Raw genomic sequence first — 22,411 nt, 5'->3', positions numbered from 1 at the left:
TGCACAGCGGGGGTCAGCAGCCTCCCCGGCTGCTGTGAGGATGAGGAGGTGAAGTTGGTCCACACTCCGGTGTGGGCGAGAGTTGCATCTGCTCTAATGGCCATGCCAACCACGGGGCCGCGTGGCCAGGTTCCGGTCCCACGGCACCTCCAAGGACACCTGTGTGACTGGGGTGACCCAGGCAGCCCTGGTCCACCCTGCCGTCCTGGAGTGCCCGCTCACAGGACCTCCTTTAGTGACAGAGTGATAAGGGACAAACCACGCGGCCACTGCGTGATGACCCTCAGCTATTAAGACAGGCCACGAGCAGAGGGGATCGGGAGCTTTCTCCTCCGCAGAAGAATCAGGTTGACCCCCACCCGCTAGCCCCCCACCCCTGCCTCCGGATGGTGCGGCTGGGAGTCGAGGCCAGATGTCAGCGATCTCGGGACCCAGCTCGAAGGGCTGGCCTCCGCACCGACGCGCACACCGAGGCCCGGGCATCGCCACGTGGGGTCTGAGGCAGAGCCCAAGGAGAGCGGGGTTCCGGCGCCGCCGTTCGGGGGAGCCCTGGAGGAGGCGCTTCCGCCACCAGGGCGGCGCCCTCGCCCACCCGATCGACTGCACGCTCAGGCCCAGCGGCGCGCGTGCGCGGAAGGCAGGGTTTTTCCCGCCCCCGCAACCGGACCCCTAGCGGGCCCCTCTCCCTGGTCTGTCCCACGTCCCGGGCCCGCCAAGGCCGGCGCAGACACTCACCCGGCAGGCCGGTCCTCCGCGCTCCGAGTCAGCCGAGCCGCGCCACGGGCTTTATCCCCGCCTGCGCCGGCCCTCCCCGCCCCCGCGCCCCCCTCCCCTGCCCTGCCCGCTCCACTCCACTCGCTCCCCCCTCCCCACGCCTTCCACTCCCCTCCCCGCACCCCCACCCTCACCAACCCTCTGACCAACCCCCCCCCCCGTCCCCGGCCCCTACCCCTAACCCTCTCCCCGCCGTGCCCACTAACCCTCTCCCCGCCACGCCCCCTACCCTTCACCACCCCCGCCCCCTGCCTCTTACCCCCTCGCCCCGCTCCCTGCCCCCCGCCCCGCCCCCTGCCCCCCCGCCCCGCCCTCCGCGCACGTCAAAAGGGCCCACCCGGAGTCCTGTGGCAGGCGGGGGCGCGGGGCTGGGCACTCCCCTGAAGGATCCCGGAACGCTCCGGCTGGGGCCTCGAATAGGGACCGGGGCCGCAGGGTCCCAGGGCTGCGGCGGGCACCCTGGTCCCGGCCAGAGGGCAGGAGGGCCCCTCCAGCGCTGGCCTGGGCTCTGGGGCCCACGGGGGACAGGGCGGTCCCTAGGGCCCTGTAACAGCGGGAGCGAGCGGGAGGGGGCGGGAGGGGGCGGGAGGGGAGTGGCGCACGGAGACCCAGGCCCTGTAGTTGGGGTGGGGAAAGATGGGGCTGCCCAGGGCTCCGGCGTGTCTCCCCACTGCCTGCTGCAGGCTGGGAAGAGGGTCCCAGGGCCCGTTCCTTGCTGCGCCGGAGGGAGTCTCACTGCATCCCCACCACTCCCACCCGCCCACACAGAAGGGCCCGGACCCTGCAGCCCGCCCGGGCTTCGCAGCCCCCTGGGCCTCTTCACTCCCAGGTGGCAGCCCTGGGCTCAGCAGGCCCTCACTTCATCCTTTTGTCCCCATTTCCTCCAGGAGGAAGTGCAGGGAGACAGGGGAGGCGACTTAGTGGACCCCACCCAGGCCCCCCACCACCCACACCCAACCCCCACCCCACATACACAAGTTCTAACATAGTTCCTTCCGCAGGAAGTGGGAACTCCACCAGTGGAGGAGGGGCTGTTCCTGCAGTCCAGGGCCAGGGTCACTTGCCCCTCCCCCATCAGGATGCTGCCCCAGGCCTGGTGATATCAGGAGGGGGCGGGGCCCTCGTACCTCACCCTGGAAAGGGTGAGGGGGCGTCTCTCAGACCAGCCTAGCCCCCAGGACTCTACCTCCTGGGGCAGACATTGGTCACTAAGAAGTCCACCCTTATCCCTGCTCCCCCAGCCACCAGGACAGCTGCCCCATAACTCACCACCCCCTGCCTAGGCACCCCATCCACCTGTGCCAGTCTGGGGCTGCCCAACAGGCACTACCGCCCCCAGCCCAGAGCTCTTCCCAAGCTCAGTGCCCGCATTCTCTTCAGCCACCCGCCTGAACCTCTACTGCTCCTCAAGACCCCGGCCAGGTGCAGAGACTCACATGCCTGCCAGCAGGCTGCTGCTCCCACACGCCCTCTGTCTGGCTGCCCTTCTCTCCCCCTACCGGGCCACCTCTTCCAGCCTCCCGGTGAGTGAACCTCCCCTGCCCCAGCCACCTTCCACCACTACAGTCCCAGAAGCCAGGTCTACCTGGAGTTACCCACCAGGCTGGGCCCCCAGATCCTAGGGCCACACTCGGCCCCTTTTGATCTCCCCATGGGAGGATACAAACCTCAGGGGATCATTGTACACAAATGGCCTGATGTCCAGCGAGTGGACAGGACAGCTCCACAACGGCAGGCCAAGTCAGTGGCTCAGACAGGACTCCCAGTCCAGTGCTCATGCCTCACCTCCCAGGATGACTGAGAACCCCTTGTGGAAACCACCCAATGGGAAGCTCTGGCAAGCACACACACTGACCTGCATACACAGAGATGTGTGCTCACGTGCACACACACACACACACGCCACAGAAACAGATGACCAGATCAGACGCCTGTGCTGGGAAGATGGGGACCCCATTGCCCTGCAGCAGTCCAGCCCTACGATGCCCACCAGAGCCTCCAGGGACACCATGAGCCCTGAATCCTCCATGTCCTCCTGTCCACACCGCATCTTTCATCTTGCCTGGAAGGCCTCTGCCCAGGCTGGAAGGAGGATGGCACAGGAAGGAGGATGGCACAGCCACACCAGCTGTGGACCAGTCACTGCCCTCCCTGCGGCAACCCTGACCCGTCTTGGAACAGACACAGCTGGACTCCTGAGTGTTTCCAAAACCATGGCGTCTGTAACATGCAGGTGCCCAGGCCACACCCAGACCAGGTACCCCACTCACATGTGCACACGTGGCCCCGCCTTGCCCTGGGCAGGAGGGAGCCGTGTTCTGATGGCCCTAACCTTCCCTGTCCCCAACCTCCCACCCCAGATCTCTGTTATAACACACCTGCCAGCAGCAGCTTCCGTTAAGAGCCAATCACTCTGGAGTACTCTGGAAATTGTGCGGCTCCAGGATTCTAGACAGGAGGAAGCCGGCATGAAGCCTGCCCTGGCCCTGGCATTAGGCCTGCGTGCCCACGGTCCTGCTGCCTTCCTCCTGGGCCCCATTTAGCCAGCGCCATGCCACCCACATCCAAGGCCCCTAAAGGCCAGTACCCAAAAGTGGGCATGGTGTCCCGGAGGGCATGGAGTTTCATTCGGAGCTCATGGCCTCTGAGAAGGAGCCTCTCCCCGCCCCAGTCCCTGAGGCCCTGCCAAGAATGCAGAGGCTCCCAGCAGGCCCAGAGGAGGCCCCTGATCTGGCCTCCCGGAGAGCTCAGGGCCTCCCTGGCACACCAGGCACAGCCCCTACCCCTTCTGTACCACACACCAGTGGACCCTCAGCAGACGCAGCTGACTCCAGAGCAGGAACCGACCCCCAAGCTCTCCGAGGGTCCGCATGGCCTGATGGTCCCTCCTGCTGGCCAGAGGAGGCTGCCCAGGAAGGTCCTCACCCACCAGCATCAGCCAGAGGCCCCAAAGTGGTCCACAATGGGCGAAGGGCCTGAGGCCAGCCCTGAGCCCACTGGGCCTGGCTGAGCCTCCACCCCAGGTGCCCTTGGGAACTGCGAAACCCTCCCATGCACGCTGTGTGCCTCTGGGCCCCTCTCCTGAGCTCCCAGACCTTGTTAGTTACCCGCACAACATGGGAATTATGAACCCATCACCAGATGAGAACACACAGGAACTGCCCCGGCAGTGCCCACAGAGTTGTCCCAGAGGCTGAGAGGGTAGGGTGGGCAGGGGGCGCGCTCGCTGTGGGAGGGCTCAAGCTAAGCCTGCTCTGCAGAAAGGATCCAGAGTCTGGCTGAATTCCATGTGCCTGCCTGGATGGAGCCAGGCCTTGGGCCCACAGGCCCTCCCCACGGAGAAGAGGCCATGGCTCCTCCTCGGGACCCCTAGACCATCAAGGGGACAGGGCCCTAAGGGCCATGAGCATGCAGCCTGCACTAGGCAAGCAGGCAGCCCCCGCTTGCTGTTCCTGGCATGTCTGACCCCAAACCCAGGAGCAGAGTCACACCCCACCCAGCACCTTCACGGGAACAGGAGTTCTGCCCTGTAGCAGGGGAGCCAATCCCACATGCCCACCCAGCCACCTGTGCTCACTTGGGAGGTGGGGAGCTGGGCCAGCCTGTTCCTCCACAGTGGGACCTTGTCAGCAGGATGTCCAGGAAGCTTGTGGTCCCTGAGGGTGGCTAGACCTTGGGGCCACTTCCACCATACCCAGACACCCTGGGCAGGGCAGCAGGCATGTACACCTCTGCTGTGTCACAGAAAAGGAAGAGCCCACGCTCAGCCACTGCCCAGCGCACCACCCCCATATACCCCACGATGCCCCTCCCTGAACCCAGTGTCCAGTCCCATGGAAGGCGGAGAAGGCCCAAGAACCCGTCTGTGTAGTGGTCTTGCATGGTGCCCTCAGCACAGGCAATGCCCAAGTCTGTCCTCAGAGCAGTCCTGGAAGGCGCCCATCACCCCATTTTATGGATGAGTAAACTGAGGCTCAGGCTGTGCAGTCAGCGAGAGCTCTGAGAGGCTGAGACAGGATTCAGGGCCTACCCAGGGTGGGCACTTTCTCTGCATTTTCTTCTTAAAACGGCCAAGCCCTACACTCCATGTCAGTCCCAGCAGGCGTGGTCACCCTGTGCTCAGTCCCTGGGATCCCCTCCTCTGTGCCACCCAGGGCCTGTGGGGTCAGGGGTATAGGAAGGGGGATCGAGATCATGGAGCTAGCCAGGGCCACTAGCCAAGGCTCTAGTGGACGCACGTCAGAGGGGCCTGAGGAGCCGCGGGAAAGAGCTCTGACCTGGCCTCGGGAGGCCACGTCCAAAATAGCCAGCCCCGCACGGTGAGGGGACTCAGCCGGCATGCACGTAGGCCTCTCGGCCCCAAGCGCTGCCAAGCTGGCTGCGGAAGGTCACAGCTATTTCTGGGCTGGCCCGATGGTGAGACGCAGCCTGGCACCCCCAGGGCCTGTGCACATGGCGCCACCGAGGCCCAGCGGGATAGGGCTACCCCCAGGACACACGGTGGAGGGGCTGGAGGGGCCCGCAGGTTCCCCATGGTGCCTAGATCCTACTGGGGGGACCGGTACTGATGGCCTTTCCTCTCTGAGCCATCTCCCTCCCAAAAAGCACGTGCAGTGCTATGAGTGGATTAGTTTCATAGTCACACCACTGGCTTTTACAGGCCACCACCACATGCCAAACCCTGTGCTGGGCACTTGGGTTGACAAAGAACCAGACCTCATCCCTGAAACAATCAAGAGGGGGCAGAAAAAGCGGGGCTTGGCCACTATCTTCAGCTCCTGTGACCCTGACATACAGGAGGAGGGTGGTTTGTGGCAGGAAGGCCACTGGGCACACACAAGTCCACCCCATGCACACAGAGGTGCCCACGCCTCGCCAGCCCACAACGCCAGTGCTGCCAGCACTGGCTCGGGCTCCATCTACCCTGGGTCTTGGCCTTCCCCATCTGACAAATGGGGAACCTGAGGCTCAGAGAGGGTGCGAGACTCAGCCGGTGACCCCGGCTCAAAGCTCAGCTCAAAGCCAAGGCAGGTGAGTTCTCTGGGGTCCAGGGGAGGGGACAGCTCCTTTCCACCCCCGAAGCCTGGCCATTGCTCAGCCCATGGCCACTGTCTTCACACAGGGCTGTGTGACCTGGTTCCCCTACTGGCTCCCCATTGTGAGCTGTGTGATGGGCACATCCCGCAACCTCGCTGTGCCTCAGTGTGCTCATCTGTAGGATGGGTTCGCTGGAAGGCTGTCCTCTGTGCCTCAGTGTGCTCATCTGTAGGATGGGTTCACTGAAAGGCTGTCCTTCATGGACCTGCCCTTGGTGTTCTCCTGGGATCGGAGGGACATTACCCTTTCCAAGAGGCCTCGCCTGAGTCCCTGGAACACTGGCACTGTGCCAGGTACCCACAGGGGCTGTGAGGACACCGAGCGCCCCAAGAAGACCACAGTTCCCAGCAGATGCCTCAGAATCCTCAGGGGAACCTGCACGGATGGGGCTTCTTCCCTGCAGAGCTTCTTAAAGCCCCTGTTCCTCCACAGATGTGGGGACCTCAGAACCAGGCAGGTGGCCAGCAGGGCATTTCTGGAATGTTTTTGAAACCAGGCACTAGCAACAATCGTACCTCACAGAACCCCACCTTGGCAACTCCAGATTAGGCCAGCCCCATTCCCCCAGTCTGGCTAGGAGCCTGGGGGCCGGGGCCTCCCGACTCCTGCCCGTCTGTGTGGCTGTGGGCACTTCTGTGATCCTGGGGCCTCATCCATGACATGGAACCTCAGACAGCCCATGCCACGGCATGAGGGGATGGCAGGCAGGTCATGTGGGCTGTGACTGCGGTGACCGTCCGCAGCAGGGGCTGGGCAGAGCCAGGCTTGGTCACCTCCGCGACCCAGCCTGTATGTCCCCATGTTCGTCACAGCTGTGGTGACAGTGGCATGAAGGTAGCAAGTTTAGCTCCTGGCTGCAGGCACTGGCTGCCATGACAACAGCCAAGGCCAGACTGGATGCCCAGCCCAGGTGGGTGGCAGGCAGGCACTGCCCCAGGGAGTGGGCTCCCGCAGGCACCACTGGGCACCCAGCCACGGCCCCTCGCCAGCTCAAGCAGGGCAGGAGGGGGCCTGGGTCACATGGTGCATCCTGGGAGCTGGGCACACTGGGCAGCCTGCACTGCCCGCTTTGAGCAGCTGCCCAGCTCCCAGAAGAGAAGGAGGGGAACCATCAGAACCAGCGGACCTAAGGGAGACCTGCTCTCCCAGGCATCTGAAGGCTCAGCAGGCAGGTGGGGAACACCCCAGGGAGGGGCCAGAAATCCACAGGCGCTTTCCAGAGGACCTCAGCTCAGAACACATCCTGCCGCCCTAGGGGCTACGCGGAGCCCTGTGCCATCTTATGCCCTGCCTGCACAGCCCCTCAGGGGCTCTGGGCATCGCCGTGGTGCCCAGAAGGGGTGGGCACCACGGTGGGCCACAATCACCAGGCCTGCAGGCAGACTGGGTGCCGGGTCCATGGATGGAGGCTCCCATCCCTCCCATCCCCCTGCCCCACCAGGAGCTGCCACCAAATAGCCCTAGACCTGAAGGGTGGATCTAGGGGTGGAGGGAGCTCATAGGAGCTGGTCCCTACCCCGCCAACTCCAGGGCTCAGAGACAGCCCCGGGCCAGGAACTTCGCCCTGTCTGGCAGTGCTGTGGCCAGGCCATTCACACGGGCCTGTTGGATGCTGTAGCTCCCGGGCCTCCCCTAGCAGGGCCCAGGGAGGACTCGGGAAGGCAGTGGTGGGTCAGCACCTTGGGGACTGAGAGGCCCTCAGGCCACACTGCCTTCATGTTGGGGCTGGGGATCCCCAGGGAACCATGCAGACTGGAACCCCACCCTCCAGAATCAAATGCCCCATCAGTCTACCCAGATGAGCAAAGAAAACAGGTTATCCATATCAGGGCATGGTGACGCTACACGGCAGCGTGGGTACCTCACAACCTTGTCTGTGCCTTCACTCAACTCCCCAGTGGCAAGGCACTCTGTGAGGGCCGGGGAAGGGCCTTCTCACTCTAGTCTCTAGTGCACACCAAGCCCCTGCCCTGCCCTGAGCCCTGGGTGGGTGCCAGCATCCCTCTGTTCCCCAGCAGCTGGTGACGTCCCCACAGCACTGGGAACCCGGGGGCAGGGCAACGACACTTTCACCCTATTTTACGGACTTCTGAGAGCTGCTCAGGACAGAGTCTGTGCAGGCGGGGGTGCTATCCTAATTTATTTTTTGAGATAAAATTAATAACACATGAAATCCACCATTTTAGTCTTTTTTTTTTTTTTTTTAGATGGAGTCTCGCTCTGTTACCCAGGCTGGAGTGCAGTGGCACGATCTCAGCTCACTGCAACCTCCGCCCCCGGGTTCAAGCAATTCTCCTGCCTCAGCCTCCCGAGTAGCTGGAATTACGGGCGCCCATGACCACAACTGGCTAATTTTTGTATTTTTAGTAGAGACAGGGTTTTGCCGTGTTGGCCAGGCTGGTCTCAAACTCCTGACCTCAGGTGATCCGCTGCCTCGGACTCCCAAAGTGCTGGGATTACAGGCATGAGCCACCAGGCCCAGTCATTTTAGCCATCTTAAAGTGTAACCTTCAGTGTTTTTAATACATTCACAGTGCTGTGTAATCATCACCACTAATTCCAGAACACTTCCATCATCACCCCCTCCCACCAGCAGTCACTCCACCCCTCCTCCCCCAGCCCCTGGCAACCACAAGTCTGCTTTCCGTCTCTGTGGACTTGCCTGTTCAGGACATTTGCTGTGAATGGCCTCACACACCACGTGGCCTTCTGCGCCTGGTCCCTTTCGCTTCTCCTGGAGTTCTAAAGGCTCAGCCACGGCGCAGCCTGAGTCTGTGCCCGCTCCACCTGTTGGCCACCTATATTCTACTGCAAGAGTGTGCAATCTTTTGGCTTCCCTGGGCCACGCTGGAAGAATTGTCTAGGACCACACATAAAATACACTAACACTAACGATGGCTGATGAACAACAACAACAAAAAAAACCTCATGATGTTTTAAGAAAGTTTACAAATTTGGCCAGGCACGGTGGCTCACGCCTGTAATCTCACCACTTTGGGAGGCTGAGGCAGGTGGATCACTTGAGGTCAGGAGTTTGAAACCAGCCTGGCCAACATGGCAAAACCCCATCTCTACTAAAAATACAAAAATTAGCTGGGTGTGGTCGCGGGCACCTGTAATCCCATCTACTTGGGAGGCTGAAGCAGGAAAATCACTTAAACCCAGGAGGTGGAGGTTGTAGTGAGCCAAGATCCCACCACTGCACTCCAGCCTGGGCAACAGAGTGAGACTCCATCTCAAAAAAAAAAAAAAAAAAATAGAAAGTTTATGAATGTGTGTTGGGCCGCATTCAAAGCTGTCCTGGGCCGCGCTGCGGGCTGGGCAAGCTCGTTCTACTCTATGGCCTGCCACATTTCGTTTATCCTCAGCTGATGGACATTTGGGTCATTTCCAGGTCTGTCTGAATTTTACTCTCAGGGACTGAGCCAGGGGGCTGTGCAAGGTTGGGAAGAGGGCTACACCTTAACTATCACCCACAGCTTCTGTTCTCCCAAGACCCCATTGGGTACAGGAGGTTGAGGTCTTACCAGATGCACCCTTACGGGAGCCCCAGCTTTGTGCCCACGTGTGTGAAGGAATGGAGGGGGCAGGAGAAGGACTGGAGGTGGGGAGGCCTGAGAGTCCAGGCCAGCATGTGGACTGTGGGGACACAGGGCAGGCAGGCAGAATCCACACCTTCTAGGGTCTGTCCGGGCTGTGCCAGGCTCTGCCAAGGGAGGATGCTGAGCAGGTCAGCGACGAAGAGAGGTCCCAGTGGCCAGGGGAGTTGGGGAGGGACTCTCCAGGATCCCCGGCAGAGAGGGCAAAGGGTACCCCCCAAGGGCCCGACCTCCTCCCCTGGAGAGAATCCAGAAGGTGAAGGTGGCATCAGAGATGGGCCTTAGAGGACAGGAAAGATTTCTGAGCGCATTTTTGGAAGTTCAAAGCATAACCTGCATGACCTTGCACGTACAGGGGGCACAGGGCAAAGACTTATTTAATTCGCTCAGTGGGAATGGCAGGAGGCAAAGCCGGCTCAGAGGAGGATTCAGGGCGAAGTGCCTACAGCCCTTGAGAGCTGGCAAGATGGATTAAGATGGAAAGAAGAGGCGGGCTGTCGGTGGCGTGCAGGCAACACAGCCGTCACCACTCGCCATCTTCTGTGCCACACAGAATCCACTTGCACCTCTACCAAAACTGTAGTTCACGCAGGATGTCAATGAGTCTGGGCCCCGTTTGATTACAAACACTGGGGTCACACATCCCCAGAGTTGGCCTAATTGGTCCAACAGAGCAGAGTGGAAGAAGGGGGCATCCAGACGGGGGCGCGGCTTGAGCAAGGGCCAGAGGCAGGAGGGCAGGCAGTGGAGAGAGGAGGGCAGGACTTCCCAGGGGGACCCCCCAGGGAACTGCTCTCCGGAAAGGGCGGGCTCTGGGTGGCAGCAGAAAGAGGACGGCAGGACTTCCCAGGGGACACCCCAGGGAACTGCTCCCTGGCTTCTCAGAAGAGCTTCAGGGCACAGACAGGCCTCCACAGTCCCCAGTCCAGGCACATCACAGAATCACATGCAAGGTGAGGAAGCAAAGTTCCCGGAATCCCCAGATGGGGCAGGAAAGCAGCCGTGGGTGGCCAACAAGTGAAATGGTGACACCTGAGCCCAGATGCCTAAAGCCACCGCCCAGAGGGGCTACCGAGGGACACCAAGAATCTGGGATACCCACCTGGCATCCTGGCTATCCCCACCACTGTCCTCGACCTAAGTCAGATCATAGCCCCCTCTGCTCAAAGCCCCCAGTGGTGCCCACATCACTCAGGAAAGCCAAAAATCCTTATCGCCCTAAAGGCCCCACACGAGCTGCTCCCTGCCCTCTGACCTCCTACCACTCCCCTCTCCTCATCTGCTGTAGCCTCACCTGCCTCCCAGCTGTTCCTGCAACTTGCCAAGCACAGTCCTACCTCCAAGCCCTTGCACTGGCTGTGCTGGTGGCCAGGAGCATGCTCTGTCCCCACATCGTCCAGTGCTGGCCCCTTCTTACCACTCGGATCTCAGATTCAGCATCCTCCTGTTCCTCCTGCTAGCCACCGAGACCTATCCTCTGTCCCCCACACACAGTAGGGATCATCTGTCCCCCTTCCGGCAAAGCTTGTCAGCCTCTCTCCCCACACAGGACAAGAGCCCGGCCACAGCTCCACCCTCGGCTCCCTGGTTCTCAATGGGCACCATACACAGCAGTTGCTGGCTCAGTGGATGTGTGAACACATTCAACTGTCCTGTGAGTGGGAGCAAGGCAGAGACAAGCATCCCCAGTGATGGATGAGGATGCTGAGGATGGAGAAAGGAGGACCCGCCAGCAGCCATTCCTTCTCACCCAAGCACTCCCAGCAACACAGTGACCAGGGCATCTGTGGGTGGACCCAAAGTCACTGCTTGGGTGGTCTTGGGGAAAACTAGCTCCGACCTCAGGGACCCAGAGGTTGGGGGGCCTGCAGGAAGGAGCATCTGCTGGGTGTCTAGCCAAAATTGCCTGGGGAGCCCCCAAGGAAGACAGGACATGCCAAGCACCCAGAAAGAACTGGGGGCCACTTCTGCATGGGGCCCACAGGATCAGGAACCAGGCATGCAAGGCCCAAGGGACCTGGGTCCCCACAGCCTCACTGCTCCCTCACCAGGGGGCCAAAGCCCTAAACAGTGCCAGAGAGGTCCTGCTCATTCCTGGGTCAGCCCCTGCAGCCCTGTTCGTGACTTGTCTGTCCCTGTCATGGACCGTGCTGACTGACCCATGCCAGGTCCCCAGGATCAGGCACAGGGTCAGGCCCAAAGCAGGTGTCAGTTAACGCCGTGGGATGAGGATTTCTGGCAGTTTAAATTACTTCTTGAACACTCCTGGCAATGTAGACAGTCAATGCCCAATGAGCGCTGCCAGTTGGTGGTACTGGCAGCCTGAGTGCCAGGCGCTGCTTCATGCCCTTTACATGTAAAGGCTGTATGGCCCCCACAGTGGAGACAGGGAGGTGCAGGAGGGAGCTCAGAGCTGGGACGAGCTCACTCAGAGCTGCCGCTCCTACTTCCCCACCCACCCCATGGCTGCCTCCTCCTGGAGGCCCTCAGGGGGTCCTTGAGGATGGAGCCCCTGCCTCTGCAGAGATGCTCTGCCCCCAAGCCTCTGCTGACTCAGTACCACCTCCCGAGGACCCGGCCATTCTGTCCATCCAAATCCCACCTCCCTGGAGGCCCATTCACCAGCCCACACTTACTGGACACCTACTGAATACCATGGTTATACTGCGGGTCCAAGAGAGCTCACGAGGAGAAAGGCTCAGTTCCTGGCATGATAGCAAACTTGGCAGAGCAATCAGGAGCTGGACTCGTGGGGGCCAGAGACCCCAGGACCCCAGGACAGGGGGAGAGAGGCCCTCAGCTGCTGGGGGGCCCTGCCCCAATGGACCCTCCAACCCCATGAGAATCCCCTATCCTTGATCTAGTTTCTACCCCAACCCCCTGAAAGGGGGAGAGACGCAGAGGCCCCGAAGAGGGCCCACCTTGTCCTGCACCATCCGTCAAGTACAGCAGCTCCTCAAGTAAGTGTTGCTTTCAACATGGTTTTGTGATAACGCCGATGAGAAAAAAATCGCTTCCCTTTCAGGGCCATTGCGTGGCGTGTGCACGAGCTCCCCAGGTCTGTGTGGGTTTTCTTTTTTTTTTTTTTCTTTTTTTTTGAGACAGAATCTCGCTCTGTCACCCAGGCTGGAGGGCAGTGGCGCGATCTCAGCTCACTGCAAGCTCCGCCTCCCGGGTTCACGCCATTCTCCTGCCTCAGCCTCTCTGAGTAGCTGGGACTACAGGCGCCCGCCACCATGCCCAGCTAATTTTGTGTGTGTGTTTTTAGTAGAGACGGGGTTTCACCGTGGTCTCGATCTCCTGACCTCGTGATCCGCCTGCCTCGGCCTCCCAAAGTGCTGGGATTACAAGCGTGAGCCACCATGCCCCGCCTTTTGTGGGTTTTCTCCCTGTCCTCCAGCTCCCCCATACCCAACGCTGTGCACATCCGGTGAACAGGCGTGTCGCCGTGGCCCTGGCTGAGTGGGTGTGGCTGTGCATGTGAGTGTGCCCCGCGAGGGGATGGTGTCCTGAGCAGAGTCGGATCCCACCTTATGCCCGGAGCTGCTGAGACAGGCTCAGCCACTCGTGACCCTGAACTGGAATTAGTGGGTTGGAAAATGAATGAATAAATGAATAAAAATTACTGCAAAATAAAAATTTGTCAAATAGACATAGTCAGACGAATACATGGCAATACAGGAAGCCGCCACGTTTGTGATTGTTTGATTTTGAAGTGCGTGGTGGCAGGAGGAGCTCCCGACCACGGTCGCTGTGAGATGTGTGTTCTGCTGCCACTCACTGACCCATGGAAAGCTGGGGAAGCAATTCTCTTCCCTGTTTAATTCACTCTTCTTACATGTATGTGTAGCTCACATTTACTTCAGTGTTTAATATTAGAAGTGTTTGGGGTCTTCATTGGAAGCCTGGTGATGTATTTGTGACCAGAAATACTTGGCAGGAACTTAACTCTTATCTATATCTATCAACGTATGGGAACACTAGTTTCCTTAAACCAATTTTCACTTAAAACTGGCATCATTTTGCTTGAAGTTGCAGCTTCCAATAACTTATGGATGATGTGATGTGAGGACTTACTCTACACCATGCCCAGGAAAAAAGTCTGGGGTGCCCCTGTGGCCAGCCTGGGCCCAGCCAGGCCGTCTCCCCAGGCTCAGGACTCTCAGACCAGAGCCTCCCCCAGAATGCCACAACATTCTCCAATCTCAGCAGCATCGGCAACACCAGGGAGGGCAGTGCCACCACACACACAGTGCCCAGCCTCCTTGGCCCCGCGCGAGGCCGCTGCAGCCTTTCCTCTGGGGCTGCGTGCTGGTTGCATGCGCTCTTTCACTTACTATCTCGAATGAGTCAGGAAGGAGAGGCTGACGGGGCTCATCCTGGGGTTGGCCCAGGGCTCTCTGCCTGTCTGACCTAGGGAGGTGGCTAACCCTAAGTCCTGTCACTCCCTCCGAATCAGGGGCACCCACACCCCAGGGCTGCTGGGAGGCTGGATGGAAGAACAGTGGCCCTGCTGCACACAGGAGGTGCTTGGGACCAGCCAGGGACCCTCCTGAGACATCTATTCCTTCTCTGGACCGGCCCGCTGGCCAGGCCCCCAACAAACAAGCCCCTGGGCTGCCCGCAGGCACCTGGATCCGCCAAAGCCCCAGTTCTCACGCTCACTTCCTCTTCAGGGGAGGCTAGGGATGCTTGCCAGGCCCGAAACCCCAACACACTCTCAGGGAGGGCTTTACCCAAGAAGATCATGAGTAGGCACCTTCTAAAGGGATGAGAAAGCGGCAGCAGGAGGGGGGAGGGGTGGGGGGAAAGTGAGGAAAAAGGGGAGCAGGAGGTATGGAGGAGGGGAAGAGGGGTAGCCAGAGGTGGAAGGGCCAATCCTCAGCCTCCCCATGTGGGCGGGGGCAGGGCTGCCTGCCCCACCCCACCTGACTCCTGAAGGCAGGAGGCCGGGACAGGCACGAGGCCGCCAAGAACACAGGGCACAAGGCCCCACGGAGGTCAAAGATCCCCCTAGGGCCAGGCAGTCCCTGCTATCAGTGTCCGTGGGAAAGGCCCTGGGCTAGCCAGCTACACTCAGGCCTGTCAGTGGGCACTGGGGCTGCCACAAATGCCGGGGCAGCTGGACCCATCCTGTGGAGTGGAAACCCAGGCCCCTGAGCCCACTCCAGGAGGGTCCAGACCTACAGGGTTATCTGGGGGAGCCCTGAGCAGGGCGCCAGAGGGCTGGAGGAGGTGGTGGAGAGAGGGGTTCTGCAGGGCCACAAGCACCCCGACTGGTCCCATCCATGCCTTCAGCCCCCGCCGGCTGCGCCTGCCGACCTCTCCCTTCACCTTCCCCAGCCACACCTTGCAGCCTCAGACCCATCACCCAGGGCGGCCTCCAGTGTTTCCAGAGGCTGCACCCTCTGCTGGCACCCCTCTCCCCAACTCCCTTCTCCTGGACACCTCAGCTGCTGCCCAGGTCTCCTCCTCCAGCCCCGACCCAGGGTGGCTTGTGTGATATCAGGGGAGGTGTGGGATCCCGGGAGCTGGAGGAATGGCCCTGACATCACGGGGCCACCCTGGGCTGAAGCTGGAGTGGCCTCGTCCGTGCCTCGAGACTGTGAGCTTCATGGGACTGGGCCCTGCTGGGGCCGTAGCGGGGGAGGGGTAGGTGACTGTGTGGACGGACAGATGGATGTGGTCGGTAAATGGTTCGGTCCACGCTCCAGCCCACATGCCCCAGTGCCCCGGAGCCCCGCTCCACCTGCTGTTCTCTGAGTTCCCTGCCCCCGCACGCTATCCTGGGTCTCCACGGCACAGACCTCTGAGCCGATGGCTGTCCTCACAGGCCCGGGGCCCCTCGGGACGGCCCTTCCGGTGACTTCCTGCCAGGGAGGCCAGGGGGAGGGGTAAACAAGGCCTCCAGATGGCTTCCTGTGGCTGGGCAGCCGTGGGAACAGCCCGGCCCGGGGAGGCCACCAAAGGAGGGGAGGGTGGGAGCAGGGGCCAGCCAGCAGCATCTGTCAGCAGAGCATCTGCTGAGATGGACCCGCTGCCCTCTCGGAGCCTCCGACATGGCCGGGGGGACATCACACCCTGTTTACAGAGGGGGACACTGAAGCACAGGCAGGCAAGTTACCCCAGGGCCAGCCCATCAAACCCAGTGCCCTCCCCTCCACACCGGAGACTCCCGTCTCTCTGGCCTCATCTGCAAAGGAGCAGATGAGCTGGCTGGCTAGAGGTCACCAGAACGACAGGACGTGCAGATGTGCAGGTGCCAGCTCGTCTGTCTTCTGTCCTAGCACTGCCACTCCCCAACTGTGCTACCTAGCAGAGTGCCAGCCTCAGACACCAGCTTCCCTCCCTGGGAAACAGGACGACCATGGCAGCTGCCACCAGGGGACCCTGAGGTTTAAGGATGTGCCCTGGGTGAGCTCCGGCTGCTGGCCCAGAAGAGGCTTGCAACGGTGCCATCAAGAGTGATGCTGTTCCATCAGGTCCTGGGTCCCCAGGGGGAGCCTGTCCTCACCCGGCTTGCCCCTTCCTGGTGCCTCATGCATGACTCCCTCCGTACTGTGATGCCATCTCCTCCCAAAAGCCCACCCTGACTACCTGCTTCCCGCCCCACCATGACCTCTTAAGTCTTGGGGACACATGCTCCAGGAAGGGAACTGCCATCTCCTACAAGTCCTACTCACCCATGGGATGTCTCTGGGTTCAGGACCGCCCCTCTCTGCCTACTGCCATCCCCACGGGGCCAGTGTGGGTCCGGGCAGCCCCCCAAGAGTTATGGGGAGGCAGGAGCTACACAGCAGCCAGGATAGGGATGAAGGGGCTGGCAGACACATAGCCGGGCACCAACAACCCTCCCATCTGACCCAGGGTTCTGCCAGTGGGCCAAGAAAGACTCACCTCAGTGCTGAGACGCACATCCTGGCTGTCCATGGCCTCACTTAGGAGAGCCCATCATGGGGCAGGGGGGATGGCTGGTTAATAAACAAGCATCCGACCAGACCCAGAGACCAGGGTCCAAGGGTGCCATCAGGAGAGGACCCCAGTCAACACCCAGGGAAATTTCAAGTGACACTGCAGAACAGCACCCGAAGCCGGCCTGCTTCTTGTGAAATGAAGCAGAAGCCCAGAGCTACTGCAGCCATGTATTTCCCAGGCTGTTTGAATTTTTATAATGAACATCACCAAATGTGTGACTAAAACAATAACCACATGTTTGGGCCAGGTGCAGAGGTGGGCCGGGTGCAGAGGCGGGCCGGGCGCAGTGGCTCACACTGTAATCCCAGCACTTTGGGAGGCTGGGGCAGGAGGATCACTTGAGTCCAGGAGAAGCAGCCTGGCCAACATGGTGAAATGCCATCTCTACAAAAAATAGCTGGGCATAGTGGCACATGCCTGTGGTCCCAGCTACTCAGGAGGCTGAGTCAGGAGAATCGCTTGTGCCTGGGAGGCGGAGATTTGCAGTGAGCTGAGATCGTGCCACTGTATTCCAGCCTGGACTATAGGGCGAGACTCCATCTCAAAAAAGATAAAACAATAACTATATGTTTGAAGCGTTGTTCAAATGTCGCCTCTCCCCCATGTAAGCGCCTTGTGGGTCCCGCAGTGCTGCCATTGCATGTCCCCAGCCTGCCCCAAGAACACAACCTGGCAGGTAGGGAAACTGAGGCACCCATGGACAGCCCTCCCCTAGGTCACAGGCCTGGAAGAGAGTAACGGGCATGCCACCAGGACCCGGTCCATCCATGGCAGTCACCGACTCAGAAGCAAGCAGCCTGGCTCAGGTGGCTGGGGCTCAGCTGCCGGGCCTTTGTCCTGATCCCCACCCATCTGCTGTGGGGGCCGGGGTCTCCCCCAGGTTCCCCATTCTCCAGACACAAAAATCGAGGCCCAGAAAGGGCAGGAGCAGGGAGAGTCAGCAGAGCCAGGGCCAGGCCTTGTAGCTCCCTAGGGCCATGCGGAGGGGACAGGGAGGCCACCAAGGGGAGGGGCAGCCGGGAGCCCCGGGCACCCCCAGGGACCCCCTGAGCTCCACACGGCAATTCCCAGCAGATGGGCCTCTGGGCAGCTGGCCAGAGGGAAGCAAAGCCCGGGAGGAAGGGCCTCTGCGGCTGACCCAGGACGGGGAGATTAAAGGAGAAGATGTTTGCCTTGGCAGGGGCCCCAGGACCAGGCGAGCCAGAGGAGGGGGCCGGCGAGCCAGAGGAGGGGGCCAGCGTTCCAGGCATCAGTAGAAGATGCCAGAGTGGGGGTGCCAGGAGTAAGAGGCACCCACTCTAGGGGCAAGGGTGGAGTGGACGAGCAGGTAAAGTACACCGTGTGCCGCAGCACGGGTGGTGACGGGGACCTGAGGCAGGCAGGCAAAAACCCTGGGTGGGGTGGCGGGGAATCCTCCGAGCCCTCCCGAGCCTCTTCCAGGAAGCCTGAGTCACAGGAGGGACCCAGGGCCAGGAGAGCAGCCGGGAGCACCGGTCCCGTGGGAAGGGGACCGAGATGGGGACAGGGACAGGGCAGGGCCACCCGTCACCTCCTCTAGCTGGGCCAGGCCTGGCTTCGAGGTCTCCGTGGCGGGTGAGGACGAGGCCGTGGGAACAGGCTCCTGCAGCTCCCCAGAGGGACTGGGGGGTGGTAGAGCTAGACAGAGTGGGTCCAGCCCATCCTGCAGAAGGGGAAACTGAGGTCCAAGAGAAAAGCCTCCTGGACAATGATGTCATCAACTGAAGTGTCCCCTGGTCAGCCCAGGCCCGGACACTGGGGAGAACAAGGCAAGAGTCTCCCCAGCCAGGCCCTGAGCACCCTCATCCGGGGGTCTTCAGCTTCCAGAGTCCGGTTCTAGCACATCCACCCTCAGCCATGGACCCGAGACTCTCCAACTCACAGGGTTAAAGGCTTCCTCTTGATGCCCCATTTCCAGGACCCCACCCTTGGGAAATCTGATCCCTGCAGGCCCTGCTCCACCTCACCACCTCGCTCTAGAACATTCCCTGGCTCCTGCCACTCCATGCCCCAGGATGGAAGTCAGGGACTTGAACCCTAGTATGCTGAGTCTGGGGGGTTCCCAGATGCCCTTCTGCCCACATCAGTAATGGTAGCTCCTGCAGGGGTGTTGGAATCTCTGGGAGTTGGGGGCTGTGCCTCAAACACAACCAAGCAATCAGGGAGTGCTTCCCCAACTTATAACCACTCAAATGGTCCAGCCTCTTATTTGCAAGTGCAGAGCAGAGACTCCAAGGGATGTTATGCCCACCTCTGAGGGTCACCTAGCAGGAGACCTGGGCCCCACTGGCCCACTCCACCTCTCATCCAGCAAATAAGCCCTGAGCACTGGCTAGGCCAAGCCCCGGGCGGAGGGCACAGGGGCCCTCTTCTCAGCCATCCCAACACCACTGGGCCCTGACCACATCTTCCAGGGCCAAGGGCTCCAGCCTGGGCACCTCCAAGCAGGCCTCAGGCAGATGCCTCCCTCCCTGCTCCGCCTGCGCTGACTGTCCAGGGTCCTGCATCCGGGTCTCGGCCCGTCCAGGACTGAGCCACACACAGCAAGGCTCACACATAATAAAGGCAGGAGCCGGACCAACCCTGGACAGACAGCGGGCTAGTGGTGCCAAGCCCTCAGAACCAGGGGCAGCAAGAGGAGCAATGCCCAACTCCGGTCCAATTTCTGCAAAACATTTTGTTCAACTCCCTTCCAGCTCTGATGGGCAAGGACAACAGAATCTCCCTGAACTATCCAGAAAGATCACTGCCTTTTATAGACAAGAACACTGGTCCCAAAGAGGTCGAAACCAGGCTCCACAGCCACTGAGGCACTCAGGCCCCAAGGCAGGGTTCTCATGCCCAATTACTCGCCCACCACCTGCCTTGTGAGGGTCTGCAGGGGACGTGCACCCCACCTTCACCTCCTGACTCACTGGACTCCCAGCTGAGGCCAGCGGGGAGCATGTGCCAGCGTGGGGCAGCCAGGTGGCAGAGCTGTCGTTGTTCTGTACTTGTGGTAGGAGCTGGGCATGGCAGAGGCCCTTCCCAGCAGGACTCCTGCCCTCTCCCACCCAACCCCAATCCAGGACAGGCCTTACAGGAAGAAGTTCCAGCCCACCCAGGGGGCTCCATTCGGGTCCCTGGGACCTCCTTCAGAGAGCCCCCACTGCCTGGAGCCTGTGTGACCTCACGAAGTGACAGAGCATCAGCCTCTCATTGTACAATGGGCAGACGGCCTGTCCTGTTGTCACAGGGACCCACCAGGATGGGGTCGGCACAGCCCTGCACACCCTGGCAACCACCTTCCCCGAGCCCCGGCTTCCCTGCCTGTAACACAGCTCTCACTCCTGCTCCAGGAGCCGCTCTGGCCCTGAGGAGGCGGCTAGAGCCACAGTCAACACAGATCAACCTGCATTCATCCCCCTGAGCCCTCTGGGGCCTTCCAGCCTGGCTTCCTCCCTGGCCGGGAAAACAGCAAGGGAGGAGAGGCTGTGGGCTCTGGGTCCCCAGCCAGCCCGGCCACCCTCCCACAGGAGTACCTGGCTCAAGGGCAGGTCCCAGAGAGCACAGCCCGGGCTGTTTCCTTCCCTGGATCGTTCATCCACTGTATCTGGAACCCCAGCAGACTCAGTGCACTCAGGACCCGCACGTCAGCTTGTCGACTCCACACACGCAGCCCATCAGGTTATGCGTGGTCTTGTCCCACGTGAGAAGAGTACACTGAGGCTCAGAAGGTGACATGACCAAGCTGGCATGGCCAAGCTAGCCCTTCCCAAGGCCGCCTTCTCCCCACCCTGTAGCCCCCATCCCCACCTCATCTCTTCCAGGCCAAATCATCAGCAGGTGCCCTTTGTCCCCCGTGTACCTGTGGTGCAGCTGCTCCACTTGGTGCCAGCTCCTCGGGGCAGGGCTTGGGACTGTCCTGTTCCCAGTGAGCCAGAGCAGGCACACACAGTAGGTGCTCCAGGGCTGCAGGCTCGGTGAGAGAGGAATGCTGGACGGGCTGCCTGGGGCCAGATTCCATACCAGCTGATGCCCTGGAGCTGCTCGCCCCACTGGCACCACCACCCAAATGACCAGAACCCTCCCCTGGCCATTTACTGACCTTTCCCCAAAAAGGAGGCATGGCCAGCGTTCAAATTCCTGCTCTCCTCCCAGCAGTGACCCTGGCACGTCCCTTCTCCCCTAGGGTCCTTCCCTGGCTCTAGGGCAGGACGGTAATATGAACACTTACCCCAGAGGTCTCAATCCTCTAGGATGAAGCGAGTTAAAAGGCATCAAGTGCTACGTATGAGTCCATCATGGTCCTGACCAATGGCACCCACAGCCCAGATAATGGGGCCAGTTCTGGCTGTACTGCGATCACCAGGCACTGCCAAGGAGCCCCACCTTCACACGGCACGGGGTTACCGTCATGGCAGGGGTGGGGGTTACACATCGGGTTAGGCCTGCTTCCTCTGAGCCAGTGGCAGGGTTGGCCGGGGCAGGTGGCCAGGACAGGGTGGGAGAGGGGAGGCAGCCCCATCTGTCCCCAGCCAGGGTGGCCCTTGGCAGGCAACAGCAATGACTGTGCTGCATTTCCATTCCTTCTAGAAGCATGAGCCCTGACATGAGGGTACCCCTACATCTGGGGAGACATCAGGAGAGGAGCCGGGGGGGCATGGGAGCACCCCTACATCCCGGGAAGACGCCAGGAGAGGAGCCGGGGGACATACCCCCCGGGTAGATGAACGGGGGCTGCAGGAGGGAGGGTGGCCCACGCACCTAAGGGGAAGTGGGTGTGCACTGGGCGATGGCCCCCAGTTCCCCTCCAGGAGGAAGGTAAACCTGAGGGCCCACTCTCAGGACCCCAGCTGAGCCCTGAGCCATGTGCTCATCCCTGACCCTCAGTTCCGCTTCCAAACCAGGAGGCTGCCACTAAAGCAGCCCAAGACTGAGTGACACGTGCCTGGCGGGAAGCAATGCCCCACCTAGGGGTCCTTAGGGCCACACCCTCAGCTGGGAGGAACAGCCTGTCCTTATTTTCTGAACTGTCTGTTGTACAACAGCCTTGGCGCAGCTCAAAGGATAAGTGAGGTTCTCAGGGTCCTGACCTGAGGCGCCCCGAGGAGGGGACACACGTGCACCCTCTCTGCCAGGTGAACACCTCCTGGGCCATCGGAACCCACAGCTCATGCCCCACCCACACTGGCATGGGCTGTGTCCACGTAGCCCTGATCCCGCTCGGCTAAAGAGCGCAGCTCTCAGCTGCTGTAGGTGGCTGCCAGGACCCTCCACCCTCTGCTCAGGCTCCTGGGTGGAAGGAAGCACCCATCCCTGTCCCCGTCCCACCTCGGGAAGGCCCCCCCACGCTCCAGGGAGGCTGGCCTACCCGATTGGCAGGCGTGGGGCACACCCTGGGCCGCCCCCAACCGCACACACCCCACTCGCGGGGCGCCGAAGTCAGGCAGCGGCGATGCCAACCCGACCACGTAACTGTGCGAAGTGCAATACCTCCTCCTGCGGCCCACGGCCACTCCCACCCAACTCTGAACCTCCACCTGCGGCCCACGGCCACTCCCACCCAACTCTGAACTGTGCAGAGAGGGCAGGGCTCATCGGCCCTCAGACCTTGCCCAGGTCCCTGCCTATGGGTCCTGCGAGCCGGTCCACGTCAGAAGGAGGGATGGGAAGTCTTTTTTTACCTCACACATGTCCACCCGTGTGACCAAGCCTCACCACTGTCCTGCCAGGAAGACCTGTCATTGCTCCCATTTTACAGGTGTGGAAACGGAGGGGCAAGAAGCCAAGTATCCAGCAAGACACTGGGAAGCCAGGCCCTCCTGCCTCTAGCCCAGCCTCCCAGGCCCTCCTGCCTCTAGCCCAGCCTCCCAGGCCCTCCTGCCTCTAGCCCAGCCTCCCAGGCCCTCCTGCCTCTAGCCCAGCCTCGGGCTGCTGCACTTGCTAGGAAACGCCACTGCGGGCAG

At 61.1% G+C, this 22,411-nt stretch overlaps 1 protein-coding gene across 5 annotated transcripts in view; it reads right to left on the bottom strand.

The window, feature by feature from the left end:
- Window positions 1-22,411, bottom strand: part of PTP4A3 (protein tyrosine phosphatase 4A3) — a 45,699-nt gene that overhangs the window by 20,771 nt on the left and 2,517 nt on the right. For 2 of the 5 annotated variants that reach the window (XM_054498260.2, XM_054498256.2), the window contains exon 1: window positions 736-828. The exons of the other annotated variants lie outside the window; for them this stretch is intronic. The gene's annotated coding sequence lies outside the window, so the exon portion shown is untranslated. Of the gene's footprint in view, window positions 1-735; window positions 829-22,411 lie in introns of those variants that run through there. 5 annotated transcript variants of the gene reach the window in all.

This window comes from Pongo pygmaeus, chromosome 7, assembly GCF_028885625.2.
Source record: "Pongo pygmaeus isolate AG05252 chromosome 7, NHGRI_mPonPyg2-v2.0_pri, whole genome shotgun sequence".
Lineage (NCBI taxonomy): Eukaryota > Metazoa > Chordata > Mammalia > Primates > Hominidae > Pongo > Pongo pygmaeus.
This window is presented reverse-complemented; position numbering and strand designations above follow the sequence as displayed.